Source organism: Cebus imitator, unplaced genomic scaffold (genome assembly GCF_001604975.1).
Source record: "Cebus imitator isolate Cc_AM_T3 unplaced genomic scaffold, Cebus_imitator-1.0 Scaffold76, whole genome shotgun sequence".
NCBI lineage: Eukaryota > Metazoa > Chordata > Mammalia > Primates > Cebidae > Cebus > Cebus imitator.
In genome coordinates, this window is record NW_016107391.1 from 7,235,659 (window position 1) to 7,258,144 (window position 22,486).

At 42.9% G+C, this 22,486-nt stretch overlaps 1 protein-coding gene and 1 non-coding gene across 2 annotated transcripts in view; one reads left to right on the forward strand and one right to left on the reverse strand.

Annotated features, from left to right (window-relative positions):
- PCBD2 (pterin-4 alpha-carbinolamine dehydratase 2) overlaps positions 1–22,486 on the reverse strand; it is a 49,330-nt gene that overhangs the window by 21,253 nt on the left and 5,591 nt on the right. The window lies entirely within an intron of this gene.
- Positions 810–950, forward strand: LOC119471847. The gene has a single exon (XR_005200939.1). It is a non-coding gene; the product is annotated as a U4 spliceosomal RNA (small nuclear RNA).

Below are 22,486 nucleotides of genomic sequence, written 5' to 3' on the forward strand. Positions count from 1 at the left end.
ACTCACCAAGGGCTTGTGAGGAGGCTGGGAAGTCAGGATGCAAAAGAGCTTTACACATTTCTGTCTTTAGTGCCTAGAGAGCAGAGTGTCGCTCTGAAATAACTCCTATCTTATGTTTTCAAAATTATGGCATTTAAAGAGTTTCATAATGAGGTCAAATTCTCCACTACCCTCTGGGTCTGCCTAATCTTACCTCAAGCACCCAATGCAAACTTGGGAGCCATTCCTACCCTGGTGTTCTGAGATACATTCTTCATTGAAACCTTAGGAAATATGACCAGCTGCACATCCAGGGTTATTAAAAAACAAAAAAATACGCTGCACCATGACTATGGGGTATGGGCACAAGGTCAGAAATAAACTGGAGTGGTTCTAAAAGAAACGTACAACCCAGAGAACCAGGCCTCATGAGACCAACAGAGTTGGCGCTGGCAGGGATGGCAGCAGTTACTAAATCCCGGAGGCTCGGAAAATCATGCCTTACAATTGTTAGAGTTTGAATTCATTTTATTTACAAGAGTGGTGCTCTGCTTTAACTTTAAATCTTTCTGGGCCATGCAGAATGTGATGGAAAATTACTCAAACAGTCCTGTGGCGTCGGAGTCCACAGACAGCGAAGGGAAGGTATGCCTGAGTCCACGTCTAGCTCTCTCACCTGGCAGGGTTACTTCTCCCTCTCAGCCTCAGCTTCCCCATAATGGGAAGAAGCAGGTGGACCCATGATAGGTGGAGTTCTTCCCACTGTGTGACCTGATGGCCAACATAAGGAGAAACATGCCATGTTCCAGGTGATTAAAACAAATTTTTTCAGCTTTGTACAGTGGCAGTATTGTAGCCAATGAGGTTTATCTGAGATGCTATTATTGCTAACTGAAAACTTTTCCCAATATCCCGCCATGACAACTTGAAATATACTCGGCATTGGCAATTTTTGACAGTCTCTACAGAGACTGATTAAAAAAAAAAAATTCATATTACAGAGTGGGGGTCTCCTTAAGTCACCAATCATATTGTTAAGGAAGAGAGGGCCAGTTATTCATGGTAGTTGGGAAAGAATCTAGAGTGCTCTGTCTGGCATAAAGAACCTATTTGGGACCTCAGAAGTGTTTTTACAAGCTCCAGTAAAACTTTAAGGTAGTTAAGTGTCCAATCTATCTTTCAGTTTCATATACTGTGAGGCAGACCCCAAGGCACAGATGTCTGTCTCAGTCTTTCCAGAAAGAGCATTTTTGAGCCTTCTTGGCTGTTTCATGTGAAGCTGCTGTTTACTGCAGGCAGAAGGCTGTCCCTTCCTTAAATGCATTTAAAGTTTTAAGCCTGGAGGTTATCTGTACATGGTAGATGCTACACAGGATTTTAGGAGCCTCTGGTTTTTTGCACAGACGGGGCACTATGCACCATTCTTTCTCCTGACTGCCTCAGATTTCCCTAAAAACACCCTCTGAAAGTGAAGATTCCTCCAATGGCCCAGCAGATGCCCCATATGCATTACATGAACTTAAAAAGTTATAAATACCAACTTCTAAAAACTTGAGAATCTCAAAAAAAATCAACAAAACATCAAAACCTGAAAATAAAAAATGACTACATTAACATGAGCTTGTAATAAGATACAAATTCCGCCTGGCCACCTTCTGCCTGTGTGCCACTTTTTAAGAAGACAGGACGGTATTGAATGATGACAGGTAAAAGAAACTTAGGAATGCCTGTTTTTGGAAGGTTACTTGGGGTTTTCTTTTAAAATGTAATACTATTCAGTATTTTCTTTAAATGTATTTCCTTTAAATACTAAATATAGTCAGGTATATTCCAAATATGATTTTTAAAAGAGTAAAAAACACAATTATAATAGATTTAAGAAAACAGATTTACGCCTGCTCACAAATCTGACAATAGGAAGGTAATATTAATATAGCCAGTACTTACATTATCCCATTTAAGTAAAGTCTTTGGATTTTAAATGTGCAGCTAGGCCCTGCTTTATTAAAAAGCTTAAAAAATTATAGCTAAAAAGGTTTTTGGGTACAACACCTTTCTTTTGCCCCTTGTAACTTTATGAGTTAGTAATAAATGAGTTTAGTTACGTCAAAACAAAGGGGAAATGGTTTGAGTTTTAATGCAATATTTTAAAACCTGGTAAAAATTCCTTTAACAGTATTCTAAATATATATTTTTGAAAAGTAATTAAAATTTCGAAACCTCTCAGACAGCATTCAAGCATTCCTAACTTCACAGCCTCCTAACTCCATTCCCTCAGCACCAGCTTCCCAGCCTCCACTCTCACACACAATTAAGTCAAAGGTTAATTTCCATTCTAAGTCAAACTCTAATCCTGTGCTCCCAAAGTACCCCACCCAACACATAAAGCTCCCAAGCACACAGACTCTTCTCCAGAATAGGAAGGTCACAAAGCGGTGAGAGGACACCCTCGGCAAATAGTGAACATCAGCTATAAAACTCAAAAGTTTCACCATTGCCCAAATCACTTTATAGACAAAAAATGGTCATTCAGAAAAAAGGTTCCTTCGGTGTCTCTCTGCTGCGATTCCTTAGTGAGAAAATGACTTCTAAAAGGAAGGCAAAGAAGCATGACAGGCAAGTCTACTGAAGCAGGACTGGTTTCACTTCTGGCATCAAAGTTGACGGCAACAGTGGCGGATCTGGAGACATGCCTTATGATAATTACCCAAAGGCAGCGACATTGTAGGCATGGAGGCTACAGGCGCTGCAGACCAAGAAGCAGAGCTTCAAACCCCACACTCACAAGGCTAAAACGTTTCCTCGTGTGAGAAACAGAACCACCACTAACAATTTTTGGAAATAATACTTGAGTCTTGGCTCCCAACTGGATAATTTTATTCTGCACCAAAAGCAATTCCCTTCGAATTCCCAGTCTTCAAGCAGCTTCAAACTAATTTCAAGACACAGTTTCCTTCCAAACCCAATGAAATGAAAGGCAGAAACCAACAAAAGAAAAAACATTAAATAACATATATAAGATGGTTTGCCATTTTATGAAAAACAAATGAAGAATTACACTCGCACCACACTGATAAACTGAGAGTCTGCCAGTGGTTCTCAGGGCAGATGTAACATTTTAACAAATGTGATTGTTTGTGAACGAAATAATTCTGATCAAAAACTTAATTGCAGCCAAAGTGGGCCCTGGGCTGTGTCACCATAATCCATTCTGACAGGAAGCAGTGAGTGGAGATTCCTACTGTGAACGGAGCACATGTGAAAGGTCAGCTTTGGCCTGGAACTTCAAAACCGTTAACGTGTAAAACAGTGTGCATTAGAGCCCGGAACAGCTAACCGCTGGATTAGCGGATGTCCGCTGTGTGAGTCTGATGTGCTTTTGGCAGGTAATGGTTAATTGGTAAATAGGCAATGTATTGTAACTTTCTTCTTTGCCTCTTCCCAACATTTACCAGCAGAACCTATTCTTAATTATAGTCCTAAAACACTGCAATATTAGATTTACAACCTGGTCTCAGAACGCCAAAGTAACTGATTTCTCAAATAAAATTCATCTTTAAGTTAGCAAAGGAAAAGTTGCGTGCATTTTTTAAAAACATATCTGTGGACAGAACGAATAAAAAAATATTTTCATGTAAAATGGACATATGTGTTTATCCAATACGAACTGTATTATTATAATAGCCAAATTTTGCTAAATAAGGATTTCATTAGAAGAAATAAATGCTTTACTGATATAATCTGAAATCTGAAAACACAAATACACAACACTATTTTACAAAGCTTAAAACAAAACTCTAAATAAAAATAAAGTTAATACCACGGTTTTCACTTCTCAACATGGAATGTGAATTAAGAAAGAACCAAGCTAAACATTGTCTTTTAAGTTAATGCCCGCAAAAGTACTTTATACCTATGTAGTGCTATAGAATTGGCTCATTTGGTTTTAAATTATAGCCATTTTTCCTACACCTAAGGTAACAGGGCATTAAGGAGTGACAAAAGCTGGCACTGTGTACTTCAGTGATCATTTTAGGATTTAATTCATCTCTAAGTTGAAGAGAGAAATAATGCTTCTCCCTGAAAATAAACAGGTCTTCTAGTATCAAAATTAACCTTCTCAGGTTCTGTCTTTGGCCATTGGACAAATGCAGCTCCTGGGCCCTTTTAGGCTAAATTTGGGGATCTTAAAGGTAGCTCTATGGCAAGGCAGCCTTATCACCATCAACTTCATGAATCCTGTCCCCTTCAGAACATCAACTGATACGTTTAGAAACAAAATCATACTGCAATGGATGACTGAAGAGAAAAAGGATCAGGGTCAGCAAAACGAGTTATCAGTTTCATTTCCGCTTTCCACACAGGATCTGAAACCTTAAACATGTTTGGAAATCCCAGAATCTTCCCAACAGTCTGCTCCTGAAAGCATGTGATATACACAGTCACCAATCTGCTGCTCTGTACCGAGCACCGTCCTGGGCTCTGGCCCTGGTCATAGTTCCTGTCCCTCAAGGAGCATCCAGTGCCGGCTGGGGAGGACAGAAAGATCAACCACGGACAGCTGTTAAGGAATGAGGGAGCAGAGGGAAAGCAATCCAGAAGTTTGTGCGAGAGGCCGGGGCTGGGCACAGCCATCTCATTCTCACTCTTCCTCTCCATGGATGTCCAAGGGGAACTTGCACAGCAAGCCAGAGTCACAACCAGGGCACCCAAGTCACCCACAGAACTCAACTCATCCTAGTACACAAAGAAGACGTCAAAATTCACTAAGAAATATTTTACAAGGTTCCAAATCAGTTATTAATGGTATTTTCTTATTCTGTTAAAGTGACCAATCACACTTGGCAACAAACTAAATTATAATTTTAGCCTCACTTCCAATCATCTTTTTTCTATCACTACATCATATTTAGCATAATAATTCTTGGTTGCCATTCCACTTCCTTAGTGTGACCCAGGCCAAAGAAGCTTATAACTTCCCTCCAGAAAGATCAACAGAGCAGAAAGAGCCTCCACACTGAGTTCCAGCTGAAAGCGGGCATTTCCACTCTGGGCTACGGCACGCTGCCCTTGCCTCAGCGCCAACACTTAACATGACAACTGTCTCATTCAGAGGCAAGATGACTGCCAAGCCAATCGCAACTACTAATGAGGAAACAGACTTTGCTTGTTTCTTCATTGGTTTATATTTATAACATGTTTTAAAACACAAAATTTCCAGAAAGTTGAACTTACATTTTAATTCCATTCTGGACTGCTAGCTAAATTTTACAAATACAGAGAAATATGTTACCAGTTTTGTTTTAAGGACCCATGTCAAATGAGAGGACACCAAAGAAATTCATCATTCCATTCTTATTTGCAGGAGCAGATGCTCTGTAACTTGTAAATTATTTTGATTTACAGTGACTCATTATTGTATTCATAAATGCTGGAAAGTTGGTGAACAACATGATATAATGACACCCCAAAATAATTTTATAACTGCAGGTGTGCAGATCGTAACATGTGGGAGATGACTCAAAGGATAATGGGGAATAAAGGCGTTTAGGAAGGGCACATAAAGGAGGGAAAGGGATGAGGGCATGTACCCCAATTTTCTGAGATGTCTTCAAACCCATACCACTCGTAGTTAGGCATATGCAACGGCGCAGTCAGGCAGGGGCAACAGAGTCAACAGTTACATTTGAACAAGCAAAAGCAAAATGCTTCATAATTTACAACAACGCAATCAGATTGCTCATTCTTTTGAGGTTAAATGCTACTGACATAAGCTACACCTGAATCCAATCAGTGCAGAAACGTTGAGAAGATTCACACGAAAGGACTAAATTTGTCACAAATGGGTTGGTTTCCGATCTTAATGTAGCCAAGTTGCTTTACTCTGACCTCCATTGAACAAATCAACTTAATGGGCACTAGGAGTGCTATAAAACTTAACAATGGAGTGATTTTTAACTTTTAAAATATAGTTATGAAGCAAAATGTTGGATAGCTTCTACAATACTGGAAATCAAATTAAATCTAGATGTTTTTTAACAGTCTTGACAGATATAATCCTAGTTACCATGTAAATTTATGGTAAGCTGCTGTGATATTAGCCACAGGTGCTACTTTTAATATATGAGCCGCATCTGGCTGGGAATAGAATTTCTCAGAGGACTGAAAATGACCTCACTATCAGACAATGGAAGGGAAAAAAACAAGACCACTGTGGCATATAAAAAGCTGAAGATGTGGTCCACAACTAAATATTTCACATAAAATTCATTTTAACTCTGCAGTTGTAGGTTAAAGGATATTATGCTTTCAATATTTAAGAGGCGTAGATATATTTCAACCAAATAGCCAAAAGATTAAGAATGTAAGACAGTTATGAATACCCTGGCTACAAATATAATACTAGTTTTCCAACCTTTGATCAATGTCAGAAAAAATGATGCACTAGGACTTGAAAAGAGAATTATTTCATGGTTCCCAAGCACACGACCTGATTAGATACCACCAAGCATACCAAACCATGATGTAACAATTACTGATCTCTAAGCAGCAGCCGCTCTCCAGCGCCTGCCCAGCATCACTGGTTGTGTTGTAAAAGTGCTTTGAAGTCATTCATCACACCCAAGAAAACATTTTCACCAAGTGAAATTTTTTTTAAAAAATCATTACTAGTAATTAATTACCATTCTGAGTTTCAGAACCGGCAACATCACTCAGAGACAAATACAAAGGGAAAATACATGTCTCTCACTTATCCAATTAAAAAATAAAAACACAAATACGTCTAAAACATGAAACCGTTTGCTTTCAAGAAACCCTTCCTGAACCACTCGAAAGCCATCATTTGCCAGAGAACTAGCAAGTGTGGAAATGTGGCAGAGGATTTACAAAGATTTAATTTCCTATGAAATAACTCTTCCTGAATTAAACAAGCCTTCTTTATCTGAAAAAACTCTCTGAAAGAGAAACATTTCTGTGAAAATATATCCTATACCTTTGCACTAAGCTGTGAGAATGGTGGCTACAAAGCCCTATAACATCACATTTTCCTTCTGGCTGTCTCAAGTCACTTGAAGGGCTTGATTTTTTAGCTTCAATGGATCAATTCTATCTAGGTGATGATTTCTATTTGCTTTTTTAACAGGTGACTGGATCTATGCCTGATCTCAATGAGCATCGAGATCCTGAGTATCTTTAGCAAGAACCACCTTGTACAGCTCCCTGACACTTTTGTGTCCAACTGACAGCATTAATGCTGAGCATTTAGAAAAGATGGGCTCACAAGCCTCATCTGTGAGGCTGGTTACCATAGAAAGGGATTGGCTAAATTAAATATGGCTTTTATGTTCAATGGAATAATTTCTGTATCTCCCACCATTCAAAACCATGTGGTAAGCCAGGTGCAGTGGCTCATGCCTACAATCCGAGAACTTTGGGAGGCCAAGGTGGGTGGACTGCTTAAGCCCAGGAGTTCGAGACCAGTGTGGGCAACGTGGTGAAACCCAGTCTCTACAGAAAATACCAAAATTAGCCAGGTGTGGTGGCACTTGCCTGTAGTCCCAGCTACTCAGGAGGCTGAGGTAGGAGGATCATCTGAGCCCAGAAGATAGAGGCTGCAGTGAGCCAAGATGGCACCAATGCACTCCAGCCTCAGTGACACAGTGAGACCTTGTGTCAAAAAAGAAAAAAATAAATCATGAGGTAAAATATTTTACTGATGTGTAAATATGTGCTATTCATAAAACGAAAAAAGCAACTGGCCAAAAAGTATCTACAATATGATCCCAAACATATATACGTGCATACACATTCACACAAACACACATTCACACACACACACACACACACACACATACACATTCTCACACACACACACACACACATTCAGACACACACAAACACACATTCACACATTCACACACATTCACACATTCACATACACATTCACACATGCATTCACACACACACATTCACACAAACACATTCACACAAACACACATTCACACAAGCACGAATTCACACAAACATGCAAACATGCATTCACACAAACACATTCACACAAACACACATTCACACACGCATTCACACAAACACATATTCACACAAACACATATTCACACAAACACACATTCACACAAACATTCACACAAATACACATTCACACAAATACATATTCACAGACATCATTTTTAAGTGAGCTGAAAGATTTTCAGAAAGCAGAAAGGTCTATTTTTCTTCTTTACACTTTTCTATGTTTTTGAAATTATAAAGATATTATGAAATCATATTTTAAAATGTATTTACCAGCCAAACATGCCACACAAATGTTAACAGGTGGGTATCATTCCTATTAGAATGAGAGGCCTGGTGGATATCTGTAGAGTATGAGTAACCTATAAATGTTAAACTCTTCCATTTAAAGCTTGCAGTTTCTTTTTTTTTTTTTGAGACAGAGTCTTACTCTGTCACCCAGGCTGGAGTGCAGTGGCACAATCTTGGCTCACTGCAGCCTCTGCCTCCTGGGTTCCAGTTCTCCTGCTTCAGCCTCCCAGGTAGCTGGAATTACAGGCACATGCCACTATGCCCAGCTAATTTTTGTATTTTTAGTAGAGATGGGGTTTCACCATGTCGGCCAGGCTGGCTCGAACTCCTGACCTCAGATGATCCACCCGCCTCGGCCTCCCTAGGATTACAGACATGAGCCACCACACCCAGCCAAAGCTTGCAGTTTTAAACACATAGAAATATGGAAGAGACTCACCCGCAAACTTACATAAGAGAATGATACTTTAAGAAACTCTGAATTGGCCAGGTGTGGGGACTCTGGCCTATAATCCCAGTACTTTGGGAGGCCAAGGTGGGAAGATAACTTGAGGCCGGGAATTCAAGACTAGCCTGGGCAACATAGCAAGATTCCATCTCTACAAAAAAGTAAAATTAAGGCCAGGTGCAGTGGCTCAAGCCTGTAATCCCAGCACTTTGGGAGGCCGAGGCAAGCGGATCACAAAGTCAGGAGTTCGAGACTAGCCTGCCCAAACCTCATCTCTACTAAAAATACAAAAATTAGCTGGGCACCTGTAATCCCAGCTACTCAGGATGCTGAGTCAGGAGACACACTTAAACCTGGGAGGCAGAAGTTGCAGTGAGCCAAGATCACACCACTACACTCCAGCCTGGGCAACAGAGCGAGACTGTGTCTCAAAAAAAAAAAAAAAAGAGTAAAATTTAAAAATTTGCCAGGCCTGGGCACAGTGGCTGACATCAGCCAAAGGGAGGATTTTGGGAGGCCAAAGCAGGGGGATCAGTTGAGGTCAGGAGTTCAAGACCAGCCTGGCTGACATGGTGAAACCATCTCTACTAAAAATACAAAAATTAGACAGGCGTGATGGCATGCACCTGTAATCCCAGCTACTTAGGAGGCTTAGGCAGGAGAATCGTTTGAACCCAGGAGGTAGAGGTTGCAGTTAGCTGAGATTGTACCACTACACTCCAGGCTGAGTGACAGAGCGAGACTCTATCTCAAAAAAAACAAAATTAGCCAGGCAATGTGGCATGCACTTATAGTCCCAGCTACTCAGGAGGCTGAGGTAGGAGGACCGCTTGAGCCCAGTAATTTGAGGCTACAGTGAGCTATGATCACGTCACTGCACTCCAACCTAAGAAACAGAGACTCCATCTCTTAAAAAAATAATAAAAATAAATTTCAAAATTTTAAAAAAGAAACTCAGAATTCAAATGGCCCTCTCTTCTATTCATCTGTATCCACGGCTATATGGTTAGTGGCTTAGATGTTTATCTTCTCTATGCAGAGTTCCAATTCTCCAAATAAAGTTTTCAGCTGCTTTCTGCAGACCCATCTGGAAGAGACTTTCCCCTCTAGACAGAAGATGAACTCCAATCTGTAACAGACTTAGAACTGATCATTGATCAATCCAGTATTATAAACCAACGCTTTCAGGGTAGGGTATAGGGAACCATGTGGCAATTTTCAAGTCAAATTCCTATCAGTAGCTGGCAATCTTCTTCTTCGAAACATGCAAATAACATATAGCCTCCTTTAAGCACTCCAAAATAAACATTTCTTCCTAAACAGCAGAAATAGACTCAATTCTGAAAAGCAGAGTTGTCCATTCAAAGCTCTAAGACATTCATAAACAAACTGCAATCCACGTCCTTTGTTATTCTACAATCCTTCAAAATATAGACTTGTGTTAAGAGAAGAGGGGTCACCTGAGGTGGGATATCTGGCCCTGGAATGATGGCTCCGCAGCCCACTTCCTCTGCGAGTTTGAGCAAGCTCTTTAACTTCCCTGACTTTTCCACCATAAGCAAAGTGGGGATGCTAACACCTAACCTGAGAAGGCTGCTGGGAAGCTTCAATGAAACAACCTATGTTATTTTATAGGTCACCTAACAGTGAGCTACTAACACCTAGTAGACACTCAAAACACTCATTAGTTCATAAAATACTGTGTAGTCCTCTGATCTGTCACAAAGAAAACTGATTTGGCTGCATTTCAGGTAATGATGCAATATTAAGAGTTACCCGTTAATTCCTCAAGAATATTGCCAATATATTTTAGCTTTTCTTCATAGCACACCACCAAGTTATGATTTAGAAAAAAGAAAAATCGGCCAGGAATGCTGGACCAGTGGTCACAGAAAAGGAAAGGAAAAGAATTTGAGATTAAAGAATTGCCTTGAAACAGAAATGAATGCCTAATGGATGCCAGGGAACAGGCCTGCGGCAGCCTCCCAGTGTGGTATTCGATGGAGTCCCAGAAGAATCTACCACAGGACCTCAGAACATCAATATTCTCAACTGACTGTGGCTGCAGAAGTGGGTGGCTGAAACCATGGTGCTAAAAGACTAAGTGCCAGCCTTAGTCTCTCATGATGGGAGGCAACTGACTGGAGACACCATGAGAGCCCATTTTCTTCTCTGATGTCTCAATATTGCATGCAGCACAAAGGCACAGTCGGTGCTGCTGTTCTGCAAAGTGCCACGTGGCACTACAGGGCACCCTCTCTCATCTCTCGGACACAGCAACTTAGACGCCAGATAAGCTCATCACCATTAGCAATCATCTATGGCTAGGAGTAAGGAGATAAGGGAGAGGAAAAGTCCCTGGTGAGAAAGGACTACATGTATCCTGTAGGGGACAGAAAGATGAAACACTATGTTCCCCTGGGGATAAGTGCACCGACTAGGATCATCCATGGTGAACCAAATCAGGGGCCCTCATGCATTCAAAATACAACTAGGTAACACTAGGTAACCCTGGGCTGGGTACTACGGGAGATGTACACAGGCACAATCCAAGTCTCTGTCCTCAAGGTGCTTTTACCTTAGCTGGAGAGAGAGACAGGTAAACAGTTACATTATCCTGTTCATAATCTAAGTTGTATTTAGTGTTGTCCTAACTTTGCCACTAGTTCACTGTCACCCTGAACAAACCACATTACCCCGGGCCTCAGTTCCCCCTTCCTTTCTAATTCTAACATTGATAGGCCCTATATCAAAGCTCTAAGATGCTTAATTAATACCAAAACAAGGTTGGGCCAGGAGCGATGGCTCATGCCTATAATCCCAATACTTTGGGAAGTTGAAGGGGGAGGATTGTTGAGGTCAGGAGTTCAAGACCAACCTAGGCAACATAGTGAGACCTTACCTCTACAAAAAAATGTTTTAAAAATTAGCCAGGGATGATGGCATGTGCCTGTAGTCCAAGCTACTTGGGAGGCTGAGGTAGGAGGATCGCTTGAGCGATCCAGGAGTTGGAGGCTGCAGTGAGCTACGATCCCACCACTGTACTCAAGCCTGGGTGACAGAGAAAGACCTCATCTTTAAAAACAATTTTTTTAATTTAAAAAATAAGCCTGAAAGAACACCACAAACAAGTATAAGATAACTCTAGGAGTGAATTCTAAATGGAAGGAAACACAACAGACTAATGTCTGAGACTGTTGGATCTGTATAAAGCATATGAGCGCCACCTCCCCTCCAGGTTGGCCTGCACCCCACGCACCAAAACCATCCATACTACAGTCACTGATACCCTCCATGCTGCTTCCTCCAATGGTCATCCTCTGGGCCTCATCTTACTTGGTGTCTCAGCAGAATTGATACTTCCCTCCTTTTGAAACACCATCTTGTTTTGGATTCTGTGACACAACACTGACCTGATTTTTTTCCTTTTCTATCTGTTTGTTTGTTCGTTTGTTTTTTGAGACAAGGTCTCACTCTATCACCCAAGTTGGAGTGCTGTGGCACAATCATAGGTCACCGCAGCCTCAACCTCTTGGTCTCAAGCAATTCTTCTCCCTTGGCCTCCCGAAATGCTGGGATTACAGGCATAAGCCGGCATCTTCTTTCCATTTCTCTAACAAATCTTTCCTGTCTTTGCCAGGTCCTCCTCTTCTAACTCACCCCTAAATGGACTGAGTCCTCAGCCATCCTCTCTTCTCACACTATAATTTCTTCTTGAGTCATCTCATCTATTACCTTGGCTTTTTTCCATGCATACCCATGATTCTCCAACCCAGACCTCACCTCCGGGTTTCTATTTCAGACATAAATTTTCTGGAAGTTGACATTTGGATGCCTCACAGCACTCCCTTATAACGGTGTCCAAATCAGAAATCTTGATCCCTGCATCCCAAACCTGTTCCTCTGCCCCCACACTTCCCCAACTCAGTAAATATCACTTCCAGCCACCTATTTCCTCCAGGCCTGAAATCTGGGAGTCATTCTTGATACCATTCACCCTTGTTCCTTACCATCCATCACACTCCTTGATAGTCAGAGAAACCTCGGTATTCTCTTTATATCTGCATTTTCTGTTAAGAGTTACGTGTGCTACCACTGGTTTCTGCTCATGTAAACTCCAAACGCTCCAACCTCTATACATCTCCGCTTCTCCTGTCACTGTTCCAATGCACAATCTCCCGCTATGTCCACCCCAGTGAGGCTGTCTCAGCTGGAGTGACGTAACAGCCTCCTTACTACTCTCCCTGATTTAACTTCTGTCCCCACTACTCTGTCCTCTGATTGGTCTCTTTTTTAATGCATCAGCTTATTGCTTCCTTACCAAGGCATTCCCTGACCATGCTTCTCAAAGAGAAGTAGGTCTTCCCATTATTCTCTCTCACAGCACCCCTTTCTGATGCAGAGGCAGTATCTGAGCCACTAACAATATGGACTGCCTGGACTCCAGTCCTGACTCCACACTTACTAGCTGTGAGACCTTGGGCAAGTCACTTAGTCAAGGTCTCAGTTTCCTCCTCTATAAAATTAGAGAAATCTATTTCACAAGGTTCTGTAAGGATTAAATGAATGAACACACGTAAAGTTCTTCCCATAGTGCAATGGCCCATAGTTTAAGTGTTCACTAACCATTTGCTGTTAAGATTTTTCTTCCTGGCACTTAGCATAACTTATAATGATCTATTCACTTTTTTCTTTGTTCTCCCTCCCTCACTACGCTGTGTACTCTGTGAGCATGCGGACAGTACCTGCTTTGTTAACTGCCCTACCCCAGGGTCTGGCACCGTATCTAGCCTACAGTAAATGATCAATAACTGTTTATTGTTAAGTGCATAAAAATCAAGAAAAACTTTCTAGAAATGGATAGGATGTGAACAGAAGGGGCAGGATAGGGTCAGATGGGGCATGGGAAAGAGAACAACAGTTTGAATAAAGGAAGAAAAGAACTGAACTGAAGAGCTGGGTGTGGGGGCTCACACCTGTAATCCCAGCTGTGCAGGAGACTGAGGCAGGAGGATCGCTTGAGCCCAGGAGTTCCAGGCTGCAGTGGGCTAGGATCATGCCCCTGTATTCCAGCCTGGGTGACAGAGCAAGACCCCATCTCTAGAAACAAACAAAAAACACTGAACTGAGATGGAGAGGGCCTTGGTTCCAATTCCAGCATGGCCACTAATTTTCGTGGGCTTGGTCAAGGTACTCCCGATGTCTGAGCCTTGTTTTCCCCAGATCTTCAGTGAAAGGGATGATTGGGTGAACTCTCAGGTACATTACAGTTCTCACCTCTGAAGAAAGAGCTTCTTGCAGAGGAGTAACGTGAGGTGAGCTTAGGGCTGGGCCATGGACAGCCTTGAAAACCTCTGTGAAGATGAAGCACACCCTCTAAAACATAAAAGGAAGGCAGTGGGATTAACTCGGTCATGACCAAGTGGCACGCGGGCCAGTGGGAGCAGGGAGAGCCTAAAGGTAACATGTGGCCAGGAAGCTCCTCCCAGAACTCTAGCGGGAAGGCAGCTGTACCCGGACCAGCAGCACAGTTCTATGAAAGATTACAGGGTGACTGACCAGTTCTTGGTAAAAAAAAGTCACCAGGATAATTCTTCGGGTTCAGGTCTAGGTGCTTGAGAGGACAGTGGTGCGGCTACTGAGAAGAAGAAGCCATCTGAAGGAAAGTGAGACAAGAGTTTGCTTTCAGACACCCTACACTGGTGGGAAAGCTCCCCCAGGAAGCTTCCCTGTACGCTGTAACCCAGCTCACTGAACCCACCTTAGGGCCTTCCTTTCCCCACACACTGCAAACAAGGTGTGTCCTCTTTCTCCCTGTCCTTGACCTATGCCACCTGCTGGCCCCTCCCTTAGTGCCTTCCCTTACAACCACATATCGGACCATCAAGAACCAAGTCAAAACTCTGCTTCTCCTGGCGGCGGCCGCCTGAAGAGCACCTCCTTTGGCTTCTTAGCACAGCACTTTACATTTCAGTACCTGACCAACATGGCAAGTTGAAAAAAATCAACCACCTTGTACAATTTAGACGAGCCACCTGCCTGACACAACTAGGAGCTCTTCTGGGCAAAAACAAAACCAGGTCCTTCTATTGCATCTTCCTCCTTCCGCAACTTGGATCCAGGGTGGCGCTTGCCTCTCAGTGGATGTAAGCCCAACAGCTTTGCTGGGTACACTGATCCTGACAGAACCACACCATGTGACTCCAGGCCCAGCCACCCTGGGGCTGCTCCACGCACCTGGTGCATGTCCACAGAGAGGGCTGCAATGGCGAGAACAGAGCACTTGAAGTCAGTTTGATGTATGACATCGTGAAAATCCTCAGCAGCCAGGCTCATGCCTGTAATCCCAGCACTTTGAGAGGCCATGGCAGGTGGATCACTTGAGCTCAGGAGCTCAAGACCAGCCTGGCCAACATGGTGAAACCCCATCTCTACTAAAAAAAAACAAAAAATCAGCCGGGCTTGGTGGCAGGTGCCTATAATCCCAGTTACTCGGGAGGCTGAGGCAGTAGAATTGCTTGAACCTGGGAGGTGGAGGTTGCATTGGACCGAGATCACATCACTGCACTCCAGCCTGGGCAACAGAGCAAGACTCCATCTCAAAAAAAAAAAAGCCTCCATCCTGCCCTGTTGGCTGAGAGCATGTGAGCAAACAGAGTCATTAGCAGCGTTTGCTGTTTTCATATGACTGATTTTAATGATACAATTAAATGACCTCTGATTGCTCAACAGTGATACCTGGGCTACTCCCAAACAAGTACAGCTTTGTTTGTTTCAGCTGGCGGACATTCCCTTCCTCCGGGAAGTATAGTAAAACACATTTAAGGGAGAAAACTAATCCAGCAAGTAGTCCTCAGATAACAGGATCTTGCCTAAAAACAAAAAAAAGAAAGAAAAGAAACAACCTTTCTATGTCACAGTAGGATCTAAAAATGTTGCTGTGGGAACCAGGGATGTGAGCTGGCATCTGCTAACTGCTACATGACCCAGTATGACCACAAGTAATTCCATGATCTCAATCTGGTTTAGTGTCCTTCTGTGAAATTCAGTAAATGAGTCAGAATGCCCCGCTCTAACCTAGATCAAAAGGGCAATATAACAGTAATGATCTGCAACACAGCGGAGAGAATAGTACGGCTTTGTTTTGTTTGAAAGGATGTAAGAAAAAGAGCAGAACATAGAGAGCTCAGGGCCAGGGAAGAAGAACCTCAGCCACCTGTCGACACTGCTGGACCGAATCCCTCCTGAGGGCAGAGAGCAACTGGCCGCTGCCCAGCCACAGGAATGTGAGGACAGCACTGTCTTTGCTAAGAACACAGTGGCTGCTCAGCCATTACAGCTGCTTCATCAGGCACCCACTATTTGTATTCTGACACATCTAAATGCAAGTTCTGTGTCGTGGCCCTAACGTACCTAACAAACTATTGACAAAACTCCTGCTGTGCAAACCCAAACGCTGTTGATAATGGCAGTACTAAAGTGGTAGGCAGGCATACCAAAGAAAAACAGAAACAGAATAGAAAAGAGCAAGATCAAAATACTTTTGAGTGATTATTTAAGGTCTCCTTTCAATTATTTTCTGCAATTATTGAGCCCGCAGTCTATTGTTATTAATTCATGGTCAACCTGTTTAAGCGGTACCAGCAATGCAGACTGAAAACAAATGCCTCGGTAACTTCCTAAGCTTTGAATGTTATTTTCTTGTCAGTTAAATTTAAAGCAACCCATTTGTGACCACTTTATACCAAGCTAATCTCATCTAAAGTGCTTCCCAAACCCTAACAGCTACACTAAGGTTTTATACTAATGAAAGCAATTTACATAAATGAAATTTATGTCACTGAATTTCATGACAAATTTTTTATTTTATAATAATTATGGTACTTATATGATAACATCTGTTGATATTCACAGTCTAAACCTGGCAAAGATTTAAATCCACAACATTTTCCATGCATTATGTACATTATCTGTAAAAAGCAATAAAAAAAAGCAATGAATGCATTAATCATACCAATATCATCTGCAAAGCATAAATCTGAAATACCTTTCACGTCAGCTCAAACTGCTTTTTTATTTTTTACACACCTGATTTTACTCCATCTGTAAAAAGGCAAGACAAAGACTGTTGAGGAAATCAAACTTCTTGGCTGCTTGACTTTTACAAAATACTCAGGCTAAGTTCTGTAAACAGAAGATTTACTACACGACTAAGAGAAAATGATGCAGTTAAAAGCCTATTTTTATTAAAGGACGGTGTAAGGACCACAGTGTTTTCACACTGCAGTGCAGTGTTATATTTGCACTGTTGACAGCTGTTTTGCATTTCTCCTCATCTATCTATTGCATGCGCTTTTACAAATACACAGCAGGTCTAGACCTATTGTACCATACAAACAGCAGCAGCAAAACTACAAATGATAACATTTCAGGCTATTATTTCCCCACCCTGGTGGATACCAGCACTCCTGTTCCAGTCACCTCCTGGGAGCATCAACATGGTCCTGCTCAGGAAGAACTCCAAAGGGAACACCAACATGAACACTATACAGATATGTTCATTAGCTTCTCAAATTTTAGGTAAAGTTTGCTAAAATATATGAGTGTCTCTACTCTATTCCAGTGAAAACTATCAACACTTTCTCAGGTTTCTAGTCTGCTGTGGTTACAAAGCCAATCATGGGCATATGTTCAACGCAAACTAGTGTGTATAACCATGCGAGTTTTCACTTTACCTGGTGCCAGACACATAAACATTAGCTTATACTTTAAACATAAAATGACATTTTTTTTTTTTTTTGAGATGGAGTCGCCCAGGCTGGAGTGCAGTACCACAATCTCAGCTCACTGCAACCTCTGCCTCCCAGGTTCAAGCCATTCTCCTGCCTCAGCCTCCCAAGTAGCTGAGATTACAGGCGCCTGCAACCATGTCCAGCTAATTTTTTATTTTTTATTTTTAGTAGAGAAGGGGTTTCACCATTTTGGCCAGAGTGGTCTTGAACCCCTGACCTCAGGTGACCTGCCCACGTCAGCCTCCCAAAGTGCTGGGATTACAGGCATGAGCCACGATGCCCAGCCACAAAATGACATTTTCTAACCTATATGATGCCCACGCCACAAGCATCCTCTTTGGGAGTGCTTCTCTACCCTCCCTCCACAGGTAGAATATCGTCTTTCAAGAGTACACAGATGCATTACTCACTCATAACTTTGATGTGCACAACAAAGAACAATCAAACCCAAACTAATTCGTTCACAATGAGAGCTATGGAGACCTCCACCAATATCCTGCAGAGGATTGTTAAGACTTTCATCAGCAGTTGTCTTTCTTCTGGTATCATCAAGCCTTTGACTTCACTAAGCGTTTCAAAATGTTCGCCATAAGCCTATTATCAAATTCCTCAATAAAACATTTTTATAAAGTAAGGCAGCAACAGTAACTTTGAATTGCTCTACGCAGGAGTCTCTGTGGGCACAGGAAGAGAAACATTTTACAAACCCCAAAGTCACATATGGTGCTACTCCTGCTAGGATGTGGAGAGCAACACCACCCCAGCCTGGGTGCCCAGTCAGCTCCTCCTCCCTCCTGCTTCAGCTTCAGAAAGCTTCAGCGACAGCAGCACAGCCACCAAAAGGTGAGGGTGACGAACAAGATACAGAACAAATAAAGCCTGGACCTTGCCCCAAATATCAATCAGTTCATATGATTCCACCCAACATGACTGAATGCCCTGCTGGGCAGGCCCACCAAAGAAAGCACACACAGGCCCCAGGAGCTCCTCCGAAGGGAACCACAGCTGATTCTTACAAAGCTCGGTCCCATCCTCCTGAATCACCCGTTGGAAACTCCTCATGTCCTACATGCAAAATTCATCATTCACCCAGGTGCCCGGCCACTGCCGCTTAGCCATTCCAGATCCTGAGCTTATTTCCATGCTGAACAAGGGTGGCCCAGGTATTCAGGAGTGTAAGAACAGGGACAGCCTTCTGGGGGCAGACAGGGGTATTGCCGCCTGGCTGGCTGGGTTCCTGCCCTGGAGGGTTCCACCTTCTGGCACCTGTAGTAGCTATTTCCTAGGTTCCAAAGCCTCACTTTCTGCACCTACTTTTAAGCTTAAAATTTCCTCGGATTCTGTAAGCTTCCAGTTCATCCCATACATGTCACACATAAAAAAATCTATCTTTATGAGACACTCACACTCACATTTCTACCTGACATTTTGTTCTTTCAACACAGACACCCTGCAGTTGCCAAACACTTACGTTTATATGTCACTTGCAGACCTCTCCCACCTGCTGTCTACAGGAACAACAACAGCAAAAAGCAACGCTCCTTTACAAATGCCAACCCCACCTTGTCTGGATCCAAGCACTATGAGTGGGGAAACTCCCTGCCTCGGGTCCCAGCATTGCCATGCTATCTGCTCAGAGTCACCGTCTGTCACCAACACATTGCCCACCGACCCATGATGCACTGCAGAGCCCATGTACCACCAAGGGTGAAAAGAGGAGGCTAAGAGCAACTGACACCTATAGCTACTTCATCCACCTGTGCTAGGAGAATCCCTTGAAAAGTCTGTACTTGTAATCTCCAAATATTTGTATCCATCTGAGCACCCCATCTTCCCCAGCTCAGTAAATGGCACCAGTGGCATTACCCTTTACTCTACAGCTTGAACCAAAGCCTTGGTGCCATCCTTGACCCTCCTCTTCCCCACATCCAATCATTCAGCAAGTCTAGATTATTCTGCTTTCAAAATATGAGGAACCCAACATTTCTCTCCACCCCCACTGCTGCCTCCGTAAGTCCCCCATCGTCTCTGGCCTAGATGCCTGCAACAGTGTTCCACAGAGTCTGCCTGCTTCCACTCTGACCTTCCTGCCACCTATTCTCAGCAGAACAGCAGGGTGGTTTTTTAGAACAGAGCCACAGAACACTTCTCCGCCTGAAATCCTCCAGTAGCTTTCCTTCACAGAATACAATCTGAACTCCTCACCATGCCAAAAAGGTCCCCATGCTCTGACCCTTCCCCTTATCGTCTCCTGCTCCACTCCAGGACACTGGCCTTCTGCTTCTGGCTCAATCATGCCAAGGTCATTCTGCTTCGGAAACACTGTGCTTGCTGTTCTCCCCATCTGGAAAACTCTTCCCTTGGATCGTCACGTGCTGAGCTCCTTCGCATTATTCAGGCCTCAGAGGTCCCCTCCCCAGAAAGGCCTTTCCAGACCACTCCACCTCCAAGAATGCCTCTGCCCCTCTCCATTCCAATACCCTACTTTATTCTCCATGGTACTCATCACTAGCTGAAATTACATTTTCTATTCATCTGTTTATTGTCTATCTTCCCAATGGGATGGGAACAACATGAGGTTAGAGTAGTACCTAGCATACAGAAAATGCTTAATAAATTTTTGTTTAATTAATGAATGTTTTATGATAAACTTAATTTTTTTTTTTAATTTAACCACATGGTGGTCGGGTGTAGTGGCTCACACCTGTAATCCCAGCACTTTGGGAGGCCAAAGTGGGCAGATCACAAGGTCAGGAGCTTGAGACCATCCTGGCTAACACGGTGAAATGCCGTCTCTATTAAAAATACAAAAAACTAGCCAGGTGTGGTGGCGCACACCTGTAGTCGGGTGACATGCACCTGTAGCTACTAGGGAGGCTGAGACAGGAGAATTGCTTGAACCCAGAAGGTGGAAGTTGCAATGAGCCAAGATCGCACCACTGTACTCCAGTCTGGGCAACAAAGCAAGACTCCATCTAAAAAAAAATAAATTAAATTAAATAAAACTTAACCACATGTATAACTGGCATGCTCTGGCATACTTGGAAAACAAATATACCCATGGAGAAAGACCAGAAGAGAACAGAGAAAAATAAAAGTAGTTGGGATTGGAAATTTTTTTTATTTACACTATCCTATTTAATGTTATGCTGTTGTTACAATTTTTTAAAAAATGGCTTTTCTGTCCTAGATGAAAGATGAATGAGGACCTGTCGGTGCCAGAGGGTCACTACCCTACTCACCAGTTGTGAGCAAGAGAAAAGCAACTCCTAATCCCTGGACGCTGGCCTGGTACTATCAGCCAGTCCTTGGTGTTCACCTTTTCAGCATCAGCACCAACATCAGAAAAGGTCACTCTGTGACCATGATGGATGAAGACAAGAACAAGACCACTCTGCAATATATGAACACAGACAAAACATGAACTTTGTCCAAGCCACAAAATACCAAACGTCCTCCTCTCCCAGCTAACGAGTGACTATTGCTTCTTTTTCAATTTCAGCTTTGGCACCACTTTCATCTCCTCTCCCTACAGATATAATTTATTAAAATGCTAAACAACAGAAGTACCCATTTCCTGACAGCATCTAATCCAGAGCAAAGTCCCCAAATCACTATTACAAGCCCAAATCCTATCCTGGCTTCCCAACACCGTCTCCTGAGGTGCTTCATGGCGCCCTTTGGTGTGCCTTCTCCCTCACTGCAGTAAGCTCAACTTGTTCGACTGTAGGTGTGTTCCTAGTTGTGCTTCGCTGGAGGGCACTGATAACTGTCAGGACATCAGTTACCATCATCGGCCATGGTATAGGCAGAAGTCATAGGAGCCTGGCAGGAAAACTGATGACCCCCAGATATGATCTCAGTGTGGGTTCATCTGCCTCTTTTCCTAAAAGTTGGGTGAATGGGCAAAAGAGTCTACTTAATTAAATGGCCCAGTGAATAATGTTACAATCTATCCGGTATGCTTCCCTACCATTGCTGAAAGTCACCCTGAGCGCATGGTCAGAATGGTGCTGGAGGACTGACTCATGGGCAGGGCCTAAGGCAACACCACTCAAGTACTTTAAGCCACATGTTCAAGCCCAATAAATTAGGCCAGGTTTAAAGAAGTCAAGCTGTACACATGTAAGAATTTTAATAAGCTTGGAAAATGCTACCCAGAGCTTATACACAGGCTTACTGTACCAATGGGATTCCCTGCCACCAGCCGCAGCGCGCTAAGCCCCTGACAAGAGCTGTCGAGCATGTGGGGCAGCAGGGACAGGGAGTCTGCTTTGTCCAGGTTTCCTTAGGAGTTGGGGACTCACAGCAGAAGGCTGGCAGCCAGATGGATAGAGAACAGAATCGGGCAGGCAACTCAGTGGAGCCAACGGCATTTACTAGGAAAACACGCCGAGGGTTTCTTTGGTGCGAATCTGGTCCTCACACACCCTTCTAGAAACCAGCAAACACTGTAATCAATGTCTGCATTTATCAAATGCCTGTTTGTACCCAGAACTGTGTTAGGTACAATAGAGAGTTATTTAAGCAAACATGGTCTCTGACTTCTAGATGCCGACACCCAATATAAATAAAAACAATAAATCTGTCCAAAGGATTACCAAACTAACTGAACAAACAACATAGTCAAAAGCATTTACCTTATATAAATGCAGTGGAGTAATAACTGAAGGGAAAGTCATGGGAGATGACTCTCTAAACAGGGTGGGGCCCTAATGGAACAGTTACCTTGTTAAAGCTGACTCTCCAAGGGGGAGGTCAGGTTTTAAGGAAAGGTTCAGGATCTGGCTACTGGGCTGGAGAAAAATAACCCAATCAGGGAAAAGGGTACAGCCTGGGAGATGATTTAGAGCTAGAAATTTAACTGCAGGAAGAAAGAAAATTTACCAACAACTCAGAAAAAGTAGAGGAAAATAAGTCAAGCAGGTATATCTTCCTCAGCCAG